Source organism: Rhea pennata, chromosome 21 (genome assembly GCF_028389875.1).
Source record: "Rhea pennata isolate bPtePen1 chromosome 21, bPtePen1.pri, whole genome shotgun sequence".
NCBI classification, from domain to species: Eukaryota; Metazoa; Chordata; class Aves; order Rheiformes; family Rheidae; genus Rhea; species Rhea pennata.
Genome location: NC_084683.1, coordinates 7,297,012 through 7,310,798, shown reverse-complemented (window position 1 = coordinate 7,310,798; position 13,787 = coordinate 7,297,012).

Here is a 13,787-nt window from a genome sequence, read left to right as displayed (position 1 = left end):
CAGGGGATGTCTGCGGCATTCAGGTTGGAAGAGCTGTGCGGACCCAGCACAGGACAGCTGTCATGACAACAGCATCCAAGGTACTGCTTTGGTCCCCATCTGCCACCCCCCCCAACCCAGCAGTCTGGAGATGCCGGGAGGAATGAGCCTGACCCCCAGCCCCACGGCCATCGCCTGCTTCCCATCCCACCCCAACACACCCAGCCCCTCCTACCAGCTGCGGCTGCAGCACCCTCCTCTCCACTCTGACTCGCCTCCTCATGGCTGGTGCCGAGGGGCGGCAGGACCCTGTCCTGCTCTGGGGAGAGCCGGGACCCTCCTCCTGCCCCACGCAGTGCCACCGACTGTGCCTGAAGCCTGGTGCATCCGTGTTGCCGCGGCGATAACTGCCCCACAGCGATGGAATCAGGGTCGGGCTGAACTATGGGGCTCAGGGGGATCCCGCAACTCGCCTCGGGGGCAGGACGGGTCTCCTGGCAGGGATCAGCCTCAAAGACGGGCAGAGACCCCTCCTCAACGGCATCAGGCCTCGGCCGTGCCACCACTGTCCCCGCAGGAGGGATCGGGGTCAGGGGGTAACTGGGGACCCCATGGTCGGGGCCACTGTTCCACCTCTGTTGCAGCCCATGCCGTGGTAGATGCTGCCCTCGGCTATTCCCTGTGCGGGGATGGGGGGCTGTTACAGTTTTTGCACAGGTTTCTGCTTCCCAAGCAACACCTTTTTACTTAAAAACGCAGTTAGCAACACTGTAATTCGGGAATATCTTTACCTGTTTTCTCTTTGGATGCCAGAGGGTTAATAGCTGGATTAAAAAAAAAATCCTCCAAAGCTTTTGTCTCTCTTGCCTTACTAGGTAACTGGGCATTGAAAACTTCTCCATCACGGTTAATCAGCAATGAACAACTCTAGTACCTAATCACTGAGGAGATTTAAAACAAAAAAGAAGAATAAAAGTGGGGCCCCAAAAGAGCATATTGTACTCCAAAAAAATAAGTACCCTTGTAAAGGAGGCTTAATCATGACCTGAATATGACAGAAATGAGGCAAAGCTAGCTTCTTGGTTTTAGAAGGCAAGATTTTCATAAGTTAGCAGGGCAATTAAAAATGCCTCCTTATCAAACACCTCTAGAATTAAAGCTCAGAGAGGTGCTCATTAAGATACAGAGATAAAGTGGTTGCCTTTGCCATCCCTTAGTTTGCCTGTGTTGTATTTACTCCTCTGGCCACCCTTTACTTTGAATCTGGAAGGCAGCTCCAAAGGAGCTGGAAGGCAGGTGAGGTTCAGCTGACCAGACCGGGCTTTGATGGGCAGCTTCTGGTTTTAAACTGAACTAAGCTCTCTGAAGTTGCATGCACAGTGCTCTCACCACCACGCTGCCAGTGAAAAGCAGGCTTCCTCCTCTGGCGGTAATTTGAGGGAAAATGCTCACATTTCCCAGGGAGTTTGCAAGGAGCGTCTGTGCTGGGCATCTCAGTATCTGCCTCCCTGAAACGGGCAGGCAGGAGCTGTGGGCACAGAAGTGCTGCCTGCACTTACCTTCTCATACGCTCCAACAAACAATCCTTTCTGCCCCTACCACTAGCAAAAAGGGGCTCATGCCACCAGACCTCTTTGCTGAGCACCTCTGCTGATGTGCACACACCAGCCCTGCACAGCACTTGTATAAACCCACACACTTGCATTTACCCCTCCAGCCTTTGCACTTCCTTGCCCACAGCCCTGGGCAGACCATTACCCATAACAGGCACACACAAGCGCTGCCTGCTCCACGTTTACTGCACAACCAGGCTGCTCCTCCTCAGGGCACTGCCGGTATCTCAATCTGGCACTGGATGTGGGTTTCCTGAGGGACACTCTCCAAATCCATCTGCAAGAAGCAGCCTGTGACCTCCCTGGGGGTGGCCAGACAGATTTTTAGTTTCTTTGGGACTAGGCTTGTGGGCAACAAATTCCTAGCTGTCTTCTTCAGCCCGCAAAACCTCTCTGGGGTTACAACACTGCACGGCAGTTCCAGTACTTGGTAACATTCGTAGTTCTTTCCAATGTGCCCAGGATGGCAAGACAGTTTCCTCTGAGCCTGCTGAGCATTTGTGGCACTGGCCAAAGACGGGTACTGCATGCCAACACGTATGGGCATGAAGGGGCAAGAGCAGGCATCATTTGGAAGGACGGGGAAAACTGGAGGAAGGCGATGACACAAAACCCCAGCCATGCTGTGCACTCGAGCAGTACCTGGACTAGTCATTCTGCCTTAGGGTACCACCACCTATGTGGGAGCACAGTCAAATGCAGGCAGTCCAGAAGGAATCCTAAGAGCAATTTAGCAAACATTCTTTAACATCTCCAGTAAGGACCTAGCTAATAGGACCAAATGAATCCTAGACAAGCTTGCAGATGACAGAAAACTGAGGGGAGCGGCTGATTCAGCAGATGCTTGTGCTGACAACCAGAGGGACCCGGACACACTGCAGAAATGGGCAGAGAGAAACTTCATGAAGTTCAGCCATGGGAAATGCCAAGCACAAAAGTAACCACGTGCTTGAGGCTGGCTAATCAGGCACTGAAGCAAAAGTCACTTCACCAGTACAAAAATGAGCAACGTGGCTGCTGGTGGCCTAGCTGATCCTGAGGCCCAATGCCTTCACAAACACAGCCCTCAGCAATATGCGTCAAGCTGGACTGTCAGCTACTGAGTGAGGCTCAAGGGACCTCACAGGCAGCCATGAAGCCACAGATCTGCTCCCGGCCTCTGAGGGACTCAGGCACAATAGACCCAACCAAGCACAAACAGCAGCTCTGGGCCTGCTCCCCATTTATGACACGCTGAGACACAAGGGACCTAACCATCACCCCCAAAGCTAGGGGTGTGCTCTTGGCCTATCAGGTTCAGAGGCACAACTCACCTCACAAGCCTAAGTGGCCTCAAAGGGCCTGCTGCTGGACTGTCCCGTTCCGAGTCACAAGTAATCTGAAAAGCTCAACCCTTCAAAGAGGAGAAGCTCACTTGGGTCATTCTCATGGCCCTTCATTACACTCTTACCACTCCGAATAAAACAGTCTCCTGCAAACGGCTTTCATCTCCTGCCAAGACTCTCTCCAGGTCATGGGACAGCTCCGCTCTGTCACTCTGGGTGCAAAGCACAAAAGGGAACAATTGGTCTTGCCTTTCCTTTATTACCATCAAGTCCGAGCTGTGAGCCTTTGCCCTGGAGCACTACCCCTTGACAGCAAGATGCCACTTCCCTTTCTAGGGCCTTTAGAGACCAACTGAGGCAGCAGCTTCACTGGAAAGGGCTTTCACACTCTCACATCAACATGCCTTTGCACACTCCCCAGGCACTGCTCTGCTCACTGCCTTCTCTTGGCTCCTCAATCCAACACACAGGGAAGCTCTTGCGCTTACACCAAAGGCTCTCAAGGTACGCTAGGCTCACAAGGCATGTGCAAATGATCAGCACAAGATCAGGCAGCGACAAAAATGGATCACTGCCTGATGCTGCTCTTTTCAGAGGGAAGGACCATACCTTTGGCAGAGCAGGCTGCTGCTTTCCACCTCCATCTCCTCAGCAACCTCCACCTACGGATGGGAGGAGAGGGATTTTGTTAAGTAATACAAAAGATACCATGTAGAAACATTGGAGAGTCCTGAAGGCCTCCCGAGCCCAAAGTAGCCTCAGAAAGTTTTCCTCTCCTTACTTGAGAAAGAGCCCCTGTGAAGGGAAAAAGGGGAGCAGAGGCTTTGAAATGACACTCAAGCAATGAGACAGCCCCAACCGGGAGAGCTGCTGAAATGCCAGCTCTCCTCGCTGCACGGGCTCTGCAGCACGAGTTCGGGCTCCACACCTCGGTTCACACAGCACTGAGGGCTGGCTGGCATGCACAATGTGACCTTGGGCACAGCTTCAGCCCTCGCAGAGCCTGCAGCCCAAGGGCTCTGCGACTTCCACCGGTCAAGCTACCAAGGCTTTGGGGCCCTCTCACAAACGCACTCAACAGATGCTGGCATTTACCGTAAGTCTTTTGGACCACCCTATGGGGCACCACAAACCTCTAGGAAAAGGAGCGGACAGAATATCATTTGCTGAGTGGGCTGCCACTAATAGCATTTGGGCGATGTGGAATGTGCAGCCCAGCAGAGGCACCACGAGGTGAACCCATACCCCAAGTCATCATGGAAGCCAGGCACATTTATGGAAGCCTTCGCATCCATACGTAGGCTCATCTCATTCACTTGCAGCTGCTTTCACACAGGGCTCACGATGCTGCCAAAGATGCTGACAGCTACAGGCACACACCCTGACATCCTGCCTCCATTCTCAGCGGCTCCAGGGCTGTGCTGGGAACCTAGATGACTGGAGCACCCTGGAAAGAAAGACAGAATCAGAGTGCTACTCTCAGTTCTGCTGGCATACATAGTCTCAACAGTCAGGGGCCAATGTCTCCCCTCTATGCTGACCTGTATCTGTGAGAGCACAGCCAGCAGGGCCACCAACACATTCTACTCCCCTTTTTGGCACAGATGACACCATGTCTTTATACCACGTCCCCCAGAAAACGGCTAGGGCATGGCATGACATGCGGGACAGCTTCTCTCAAAGACGCTCTGAAAGGCAGTTTTCACACAACAAAACTGATCGTTGTGTGAACAACAAAGATCGTTGGGAAGGACACTTCATGAGGACACCAGCAACCTGCTCTCACTTTGCCCAGCAGCTCCCAAACACAGCTCTGAGCAGCACCTGGGGACTCAGGGGGCAGCAGCACCTCAGGAAAACTCTTGGAAATGCATCTCAGACCCACAACGCAGGCAAAGCTTCCTGCACTCAAACCCCACCAAGCTGCACAGGCCCAGATGCTTGGGGGCAGGCCGGCACACCTGCCTCGCAGGTCAGTTCCCCCTCGGTTACAGGGCGCTGTGTCCCGTGGTCACAGTCCCACCAGCCCCTTCGGGGAGCTCCTAAAGCAAAGCAGCCCCGGCGCCAGCACTGCTGCACCCACCCCAGCACAAAGGCACCCGCCAGCACTCAAACACTCCCACTTGTTGTCCAAAATCTGGGTTCTGTTACCCGGTGTGCAAGCAACCAATACACACACACGGTCGAGATATTTATTTCATTTCTGCACAGAGATGGGCGCTTGGTGGTAAATCCACAAAGCTAGCACACCTTCTCCCCCTCTCATTCTTGATTTACACACACTTTTCAGGGGGCACTTTATACAAATCTTTCTATTGGTTGCAATTTCATTACCTCAGGTAATCGCTCTGCGCTTGTGCTTTCACATTCCTGTTAATTAGCTCAGGAAGCAAAGAAGAGGCGGCAACATCATTATCATGTCATTTCCATCTCATTATTCATTTAGGGGTGTGTAGTTTGATATGTTAATAAGCCTTAATGAACCTAAGGTCACTCCTGGGTTATTCTGCTTGTTTTGTCTTGCCTACCTCTCACATTCTTCAAAGTGCTGTGGTTTCATCAAGGTTATTTAGCCGGAGTCGTTTATCCTTTGCAGTACTGTTTTTTTCTCTCCCTTGTACTTGACTCCTGTTAACTATTTGCAAGGTTTTTCTCACAGCATCGCTCCCACACACTCACTTCTCACCTGCTCTGCTCCCTCACCTCTTGCACCTCGCGCTTTCCTTTTCCTTTTCCCCTCTTGGACTCCAATTGGCTGAGAGACACATCATTCAAATCCATACCCGCCCTCGTCCTCATGACAGCCAATAGGAGGGCTGCACTGGGGCGATGCCATGGCAATGCTGCGCCCTCCTGCCCTGACAGCTAGTCCCGCCCCCTCCCCCGCGGGACGGCGCCATCTTGTGGGCAGCTACGCGGGGCGCAGGGTGTGGAGGGGGGTGGCTGCAGGGGGGCAAAAATGCACCTTTGCCAGTGCAAGAGTGACCACTCTAGGGCCCCATTTACCTATTTCCTTGACTTTGGCATCATCTGGAGACATTCCTGAAAGGATTTATCAGAAAGTTTGGGAAAATAACTGAGGGAAGGGAGGGGACTGCTTTCCAGGAGGTGAGAGGAAATCTCTCTGCTCTCTGCCTGGCTGTGCCATCGCCATGGCGCCAACATACAGAGCCCCCAGATGACTTGAGCTGAGGTCACAGCAGGATGTGCCTGCATCACAGGGAGGCGACACACCCTGGTGTCCTGGGTGGGGGCCTCTCTTCCCGGTGAGGCCCAGGCGCTGCTGGGCACTGCTCATGCTATCCCCACCACGGTCCTTCCCAGTGGCTCCATGGCAAGGAGTGGGGACAGGAGGCAACGAGGCTGTGCTAGGACCCCTTGTCAACATGCAGAGGAGCAGGAGCATGTTGGAAAGGAGAACTGCGTGATGAGATGGGGAGAGCGTCCTTCCTCCTGGGCTTGAGAGGCGAGCTGAGGGCAAAGGGGCAAGTGAGAGGGAGGATTGCTGGGTGACACAGTCAGCCCAGAATGCACTTCCTTGTTTCCAGCGCTTCTGTGGCTCTCCAGTGAGGAGTAGGTCTTTGGGTACTCCTTCCCAAGGTGTCGCACAGAGACTGTTAACTGCCTACCGGTGTGGCTCTAGGACTGTGGCGCTGGCTGGAAAGGGCTGGGGGCGGCTGCAAGAGTTCTGCCTGAGGGTCCCGTTTGCCTCAGGGGACAATGTGACAGGCAATACGCTTGGTTCGTGGTGCAGGGACTGCCCAGAGCCCCAAGGCTTCTGTGGACCCAGCTCCACTGCTGCTTAGGTTGGGGGATGGGAGCAGGGGATCCCTGGGACTCAGTCCCCCCTTGGGATTTGGGTCTGGGAAGAATGAGGTCCTGCATCCTGGAGGCTGAGGTGGCCTGCAGCTCCCAAGGACCCTCAAGAGCCTGCTGGAAATGTCCATATATGACACTGAAACCACCTTCTAGTAACTCCAAGGCCTCTGTGTGTTTGGAGAACCCCTGTTCCTACCGTTTGTATCCTTTTGATTCTAACTTGGTAGAGTGTATTTGGGGCTCAGAGATGCCATCTTGAGGTGGCCACAGCTGCTGTCCTCCTGCAACTTGGGCCCAGACCTCTGCACCCAAAAGCAAGCATGTTTGGGAGAGCATTTTGCGAACAGGTGGAGGTGCCATTGTCACCCCATAATTCCTGGCTACCCCAAGGACTTTTCTCTGTGGGGTGCGTGCTTGGGTGAGCCCAACATGGCCATCTCCCCCAATACCCCTCATGACCCCACACCTCCACTGCCTGGCACCGGCAGGCTCAGAAGTGGTCTCCACCTCGCTACCCTGTGCCCCCATGGGGCTCCTCAGCCCTCTGGATCGACCCCTTGGGGCACAGCCCGGCCCCACAGAGAACAGCCCCTGCTTGGCTGCAGCCCAGCCCTTCCTGGTGCAACAGGAAGGCTGCCAAGCCCTGGGGCTCCCACTGGTGAAGGGGCTGGGGCAGAAGGGGTGAGAGGAAACTACCGTGCCCTGGGGGCAGCAGCACGTTGCCCACGGGCTCCGGCGCCCCGGCCATTCCCAGGGCCCCATCGACGGCCCCAGGGCTGCCCTGCATGCCCAGCATGGCCCCAGCCCGCAGGGCAGCGAGGACCCCATGGGGCCCCCGCGGCAGACCCCAACCCTGTGGGGCAGCGGCCAGGTCCCGGGGCCCCGCACTGTGTGCCCAATGCCGGGTAGCCCTGAGGCCCCGCCACACCCCGCACCCTGTGCTGCCAACCACAAGATGGCGCCGTCCCGCGGGGGAGGGGGCGGGACTAGCTGTCAGGGCAGTGGGGTGCAGTGTTGCCATGGCATCGCCCCAGTGCATCCCTCCTATTGGCTCTTATGGGGAGGAGGGCAGGGATGGATTTGAATGATGGTTCTCTCCGCCAATTGAAGTCCAAAATGGGGTGGGGGAAGGAAAAAGGAAAGTGAGAGGTGCGAGAGGTGAGGGAGCAGAGCCGGTGAGAAGTAAGTGGGAGTGTTTGAGTGCTGGCGGGTGCCTTTGTGCTGGGGTGGGTGCAGCAGTGCTGGCGCTGGGGCTGCTTTGCTTTAGGAGCTCCCCGAAGGGGCTGGTGGGACTGTGACCACGGGACACAGCGCCCTGTAACCGAGGGGGAACTGACCTGCGAGGCAGGTGTGCCGGCCTGCCCCCAAGCATCTGGGCCTGTGCAGCTTGGTGGGGTTTGAGTGCAGGAAGCTTTGCCTGCGTTGTGGGTCTGAGATGCATTTCCAAGAGTTTTCCTGAGGTGCTGCTGCCCCCTGAGCCCCCAGGTGCTGCTCAGAGCTGTGTTTGGGAGCTGCTGGGCAAAGTGAGAGCAGGTTGCTGGTGTTCTCACGGGGTGCTCTTTCCAAGGCTCTCTTTGATTGTGAAAAGGGTGTTTCAGAGTGTCTCTGAGACACGGCATGGCATGCTGTGCCCTAGCTGTTTTTTGCTGCCTGCCTCTTGGTTTGCCCCAGGTCCTGTGACCTTGGAAGCAGCCTGAGGGGTGTTTGCAGGACAGTTCTCTTAAGTGTGAACTGATTTTGGTTTGGAAGGGCCTTGAAAGTTGATGACTGGCCAGATGTATTTCCATAGTCCTAGGTGAGGATGAAGAGTTGCTGAATTCTAATTGCCAGTTTCACCAACTGGAATGCATTGGCCTGATTTGTTCCCTGTATCTCAGATTGCCAGGGCATAAAGTTGAAGAATGTTTGTAGTGCTTGGTGTGTAGAGGATTTGCTGGATTTGTTCAGCATTGGGGAAGGAACTAAGCTTCTAAGCTGTGGGAAGACTTCTCCCTCTGAGTAGGAGAGGAGGCCCTGCTGTCTTGCTACACACAGAGACTCCCTAGGCAAAAGCTAATCCTTTTTAGAGGGTTGTAACTATTACCTAATGTGTGTTGTGCTGCACTATGAGTGTTGTGAAGCCACCAAGTGAATCAGCCATTTGGGAGCTGGCTTGTCCCTGGTTGAAGGCAGAGGGAGCTGCAGGCGGCAACAGGTTGAGTAGTGAGGTCCCCATTGTCTAGGAGAGCTCTACCAGAAAAGCCATTGTGTCAAATCAAGTCTTCGTAAGTAGCTGATAGGCCCGGGGGAGGTACATGGCTCAGCTGTTGATGATGAGGTCACTTCTGCCTGAGTAGCTGATAGGCCAGGTGGAAGAAGAAGGGTTGGCTGTTGCTTGTGATGTCAGTTCTTGCTGAGCAGTTGATAGGGTGGCAGCAGGTCCACCCTAGGATGTGGCTTGGAGCTCATTTCTGCCTGAGCAGGTGATAAGGCAGGATTTAGCACATAGCTTCTGGCAAGCTGCGGATTTTTGCCTGCACGTTGAGTGTGTGTGAGGAGCCCCACTTAGCCCTACGTGCATTGCTCAGAGTCAAGGCAGTGGTGGCGAGCACATACCTCCTACCACTAGCCTCCCGACTGTTTGGCATGCCTCGTGTCCCCTCTGTTCTTGAAGCATGTTACCGCTGCCTCCATTGTGGATAAGTTCAAGAGCTGTGTCATGTCAGGTGCTGCTCTGGAGATTGCTGAGCAGCACATTTTGTCCTCTGGCATCACTGCCTGGGTTCTCTGAGGATGATCAATGGCAAATGGCAGGTCATCAAGGCCAGGGCCCAGGTCTGTGTGCTCCCTGCCTGAGTTTCAGTGCCAGCCTCAGCTGTAGAGTGTTTTGGAGTCACTTGAGAATGGGACAGTGGAGCCCTTCTGCTCCTCAGGCAGGCATGGTGAGTCGTGCTTCCTGGTGTACCTGAAACTTGGATACCATCTTTGTCCTTTTCAGGCCAAAAGCATCCTTTTGGCAGCAGGCGATGCCCAAGCAGCCTTGCATTTATTTCAGAGATTTGTAAAGCTGCCATGAGCTCCAGCAGTCTCTGAGGGCACTGCATTTCCCTTGGTGCTGAAAGGCACCTCCAGCCTGTCTGCTCTGGATACATGGTGGGCTGTCAGGAGCAGCTGTCATCCTTGTGTGGAGAGAGAACCTGTGGTTCTGTCCTTCTTTTTGTTCAAATGAAGCTGCCTTTTGCCATTTCAGAAGAAAGTGTTTGTCCTGCCTCCCAGGTGTAGGGAAGAGAAGGCCTGAGGAAGAGCGTCCCTGTGAAGGTTCCAAGAGCCTGTCAGCAGGGAGGCCTTTCTGGGTGAGTGCCTTGAGGGCACATGAGGCAAAAGTGAGCGGCAAGGTCTGGCCTGATCAGCTGCTATGAGAGCGCTTGCTCTCTGCTTCCTGGAGGCGGGAGATGACGAGGCCAGGGCTGTGAGTGGATGTTTGGAGGAAGCACTGTTGCAAGGCCTTGGAGGACTGGAAGGGACTGGAAGAGCTGTAGAGTTGGTCTTTCTGTGTTGTGGGGTGCTTGGGGGTGTCCTGTCTGCTGCCATGTGTGGTGCTGCACCCGGTCTGTTGCTGATGTATATCCATGTGTGTCGGCTGCAAACCGTCTGTGAGGTGTGGGAGTAGTGGAGTGATAGAGTGTGGGGCGCCCTGTGGCAGAGCTGAGTGCTGGCCTCCGTGTTCTGGTGCTCTGCATGCGAGGAGGTGTCTGGCGAGAGCAGTCTTCTGCTCCCAGAGCCCAGGCTGCCCTGCCTCACAGTGTCCTTCTGGGAGACCTGGATGAGGACTGCTGGTGACCGTGTTTTCTCCTTGGAGCATGCTGGTGTGAGCCAGGGATGCTCAGAGCTTGTTGGTTTCTGTCAGCTGAGGTTCAGGCTTGCAGTTTCTGAAGGTCGTGATGCTTCCTGAGTCTTTGGGGTTTTACTGGCTGAGCTAGAGAAAGCGATCTTCTCACTCCTTCAGGGCTTTCTGTTGAATCTGGACCCTCCGTGCATCTTCCCATCTCAGACCGAATCCATTGCGACCCATGCAAGGGATGGGTAGTTAAGGAAAGCAGTCAGAGGCCTTTGTGCACTTTGTGCCTATGCAGATGCTTGCAGACCGGGGAGATGCCACCTCCCAGAAAGTCAGGCCTCTCAGGGTGATGAGTGTCTCTGAGACACCTGTCCTTGGTCAGCGGTGGAGGCAGCAGCTCCAAAGCCACTGCTCCTTTGGAAAGACTCTCAGAATAGCAGGTTGCTTGAGGCTGCAATGGGGGAGCCATCTGGAGGTAGGGATCTAATGCCCTGCTGAAAGCCGGTCCCAGTAGATGAGGTATTGTCAGGCCTTTCCCCGTGAGGTTTGATTCTCCCCAGGGCTGGAGATGAGAACCTCTCTGGATCCCTGTGCCACAGTTTGGCCGCTCTCACGGAGAAAACGGTTTCTTCTTAACTTCTCAGAAGAATTTCCCATTGTTTAATTTGTCCCTGTTGCCTCCCGTGCTATTAGTGTGCACCTCCAAAGAAATCCAGCTCAGGCTTCTTTGTAGCCTCCGTAAGGTACCTATGCACAGCCTGCAGATCCCCCTTGGCCTTCTCTTGTCTAGCTCGCCCACCCTCTCCTTGTATACCGCATGCTCCAGCTTCTGCCTATCTTATTGTCCCTGTGGTGTACCCCCTCATCTCTGTTTGTGCCTTTGCAGAACTGGAGAGCCCAAACGGGTCTCAGTGTACAAACATGGTCTTGCCTGTGCCAAAAGGAGGGGTAAAACGTCTCAGTGGCTTTGCTGGCTGCGTTCTCACAAATAGAGCTCAGCACAGAGGGGAAACATTTGCCCCTGACTCTTGCGACTATGTAAGGCCAGCAGAACTGACAGCAACACTGATTCATTCATTCATTCTTTCTTTCTTTCTTTCTAGGTTGCTCCAGTCGTGTAGGTTCCCAGTGCAGTCCTCGATTCCTTGAGGATGGAGGAAGGATGCCAGGATGTGTCCTTGTCAACATGTTTGCCACCATTGTGAGACCTCTGTGAAAGCAGCTGCAAGTGAATGAGATGAGTGTATGCATGAACGCAAAGGCTTCCATAAATGCGCCGACTTCCATGGGGGACCTGGGCTGTGGGTTCACCGCCTGGTACCTCTGCCGTGCTGCATGTTCTGCATCCCACAAATGTTGTTAGTGCCAGCCCCCTCAGCCAGTGCTATTGTTCTCCTTCCTTTTCCTAGAAGGTTGTGGTACCCTATAGGATGAGTGAAAGACCCTTATAGTAAATGCCAGCATCTGGCAAGTGTCTGTGTGTCAGGGTCCCAAAGCCTCCGTAGCTTGAACTGAGGAAGTCTCAGAGCTCTTGAGGTCCTGCCTCTGCGAGGGCTGTAGATAGGAGCAGGGCCAGGTTGGCTGTGTCACGCAGCCCTCAGTGCTGTGTGAACCCAGGTGTGGAGTCCGGACTCGTGCTGCAGAGGCTGTGCAGCCAGGAGAGCGGGCATTTCAGCAGACGACCAGCCTGGGGCTGTCTCATTGTTTGGGCCTCATTTCAAAGCCTCTGCACCTTTTTCACTTCACAGGGGCTCCATGTCCAAGTAAGGAAAGGAAAGGAACTGGGGTTACATTGGGCTCAGCAGGCCCTCAGAACTCTCAAATGTTTTTACGCTGTATCTGTAACTTTTTGATTACTAAAGAAAATCCTCATCCCTCCAGCCCCAGGTGGAGGTTCCTGAGGGGATGGAGGTGGAAAGCAGGAACCTGCTCTTCCCAAAGGAATCAGGATGCTGCCCTGTGAAAAGAGCTGAATGGTGCAAAGAGCCAGCTCTGTGCCTGATGCTGTGCCGATCCTGTGCGCATGCCCTGTGAAGCTAGAGTGCCTTGGCCACCTTCTAGTGTTAGCACAAGAGCTTCCCTGTGTGTCTGGGTTTTGGAGGCAAGGGAAGGCAGCAAGCAGAGCAGTGCATGGGGAGTGTTGTGCATGCATCTCCTCCCACTGGCACTTGGTTGTATCTAGGAGAAGAGGCATCTCTTTGGGGCAGAGACAGTGTGTTTGTAGACTGGCTGGCACAGCAGAGGTCTGGCATGACGTTGATGGCTGGTGCAATGCTGAGTTTATCCGACAGTGTCAGAAACGCTGAGTTGATGTGGCGGGATCAGTCACCCTTTCCAGTGAAGCTGCTGCCTGGGCTGATCTCTGTAGCCAGGCCCTCGAAATGGAAGTGGCATCTTGCTGTCGTTGTGTAGGTGCTCCAGTGCAAAGGCTCTTAGCTCAGGCTTGATGGTAATAAAGGAAAGGCAAAATGAATAGTACTTTCTTGTGCTGTGTCTCCAGAGTGACAGAGTGGAGCTGTCCCATGGCCTGGAGAGGGTCTTGCCAGGAAATGAATGCCATTTGCAGGAGATTGTTATATATGGAGTGATAACAGTGTAATCAAGGGCCGTGAGAGAGGCCCAGGTGAGCTTCTCCTCTGAGAGGGTTTGCACTTTTGGGGTCACTTGTGACTTGGTACCAGATAGTCTAGCAGCAGGCACGTTGATGCCATTTGCACTTTTGAGTTGTGCTTCTGAACCTGGTAGGCCAAGAGCATGCCCCTAGCTTTGGTGATGGTGGTGAGGTCCCTTGTGTCTCAGTGCCACATAAACAGGGAGCAGGCCCATTGCTGCTGTTTGTGCTTTTGTGGTCAGTTGTGCATCAGTATGTGACCGGTGACCAGCACGCTGTATCCGTGCTACGTGATACTTGATGGGAGTGGTCCGTGTTGCAACTTTTGTATCTGTACCACCTGCTACATGGTGAGAATAGTCTAGTGCTGTAACTTTTTAGTGCCTAGAACAATACTGCTGTGTTAAGCGGGATACAAATAAGTAACTAACAAGGTCTTGGAAATCTGTGAGAAAGAACAGCGGCTGGTCACATATAGATTCTGTGGCTTCCAGCCACAGAATCACCATGAGAAGCAGTCAACATGAAGGTCAGAAGCTGAAGAGTAGTGAAATAGCGACCCCCAAAGTCAAATGTGGCTCCCGACATAAGTCTGCACGTGTGCGCAGTATCATAGCCCGGTT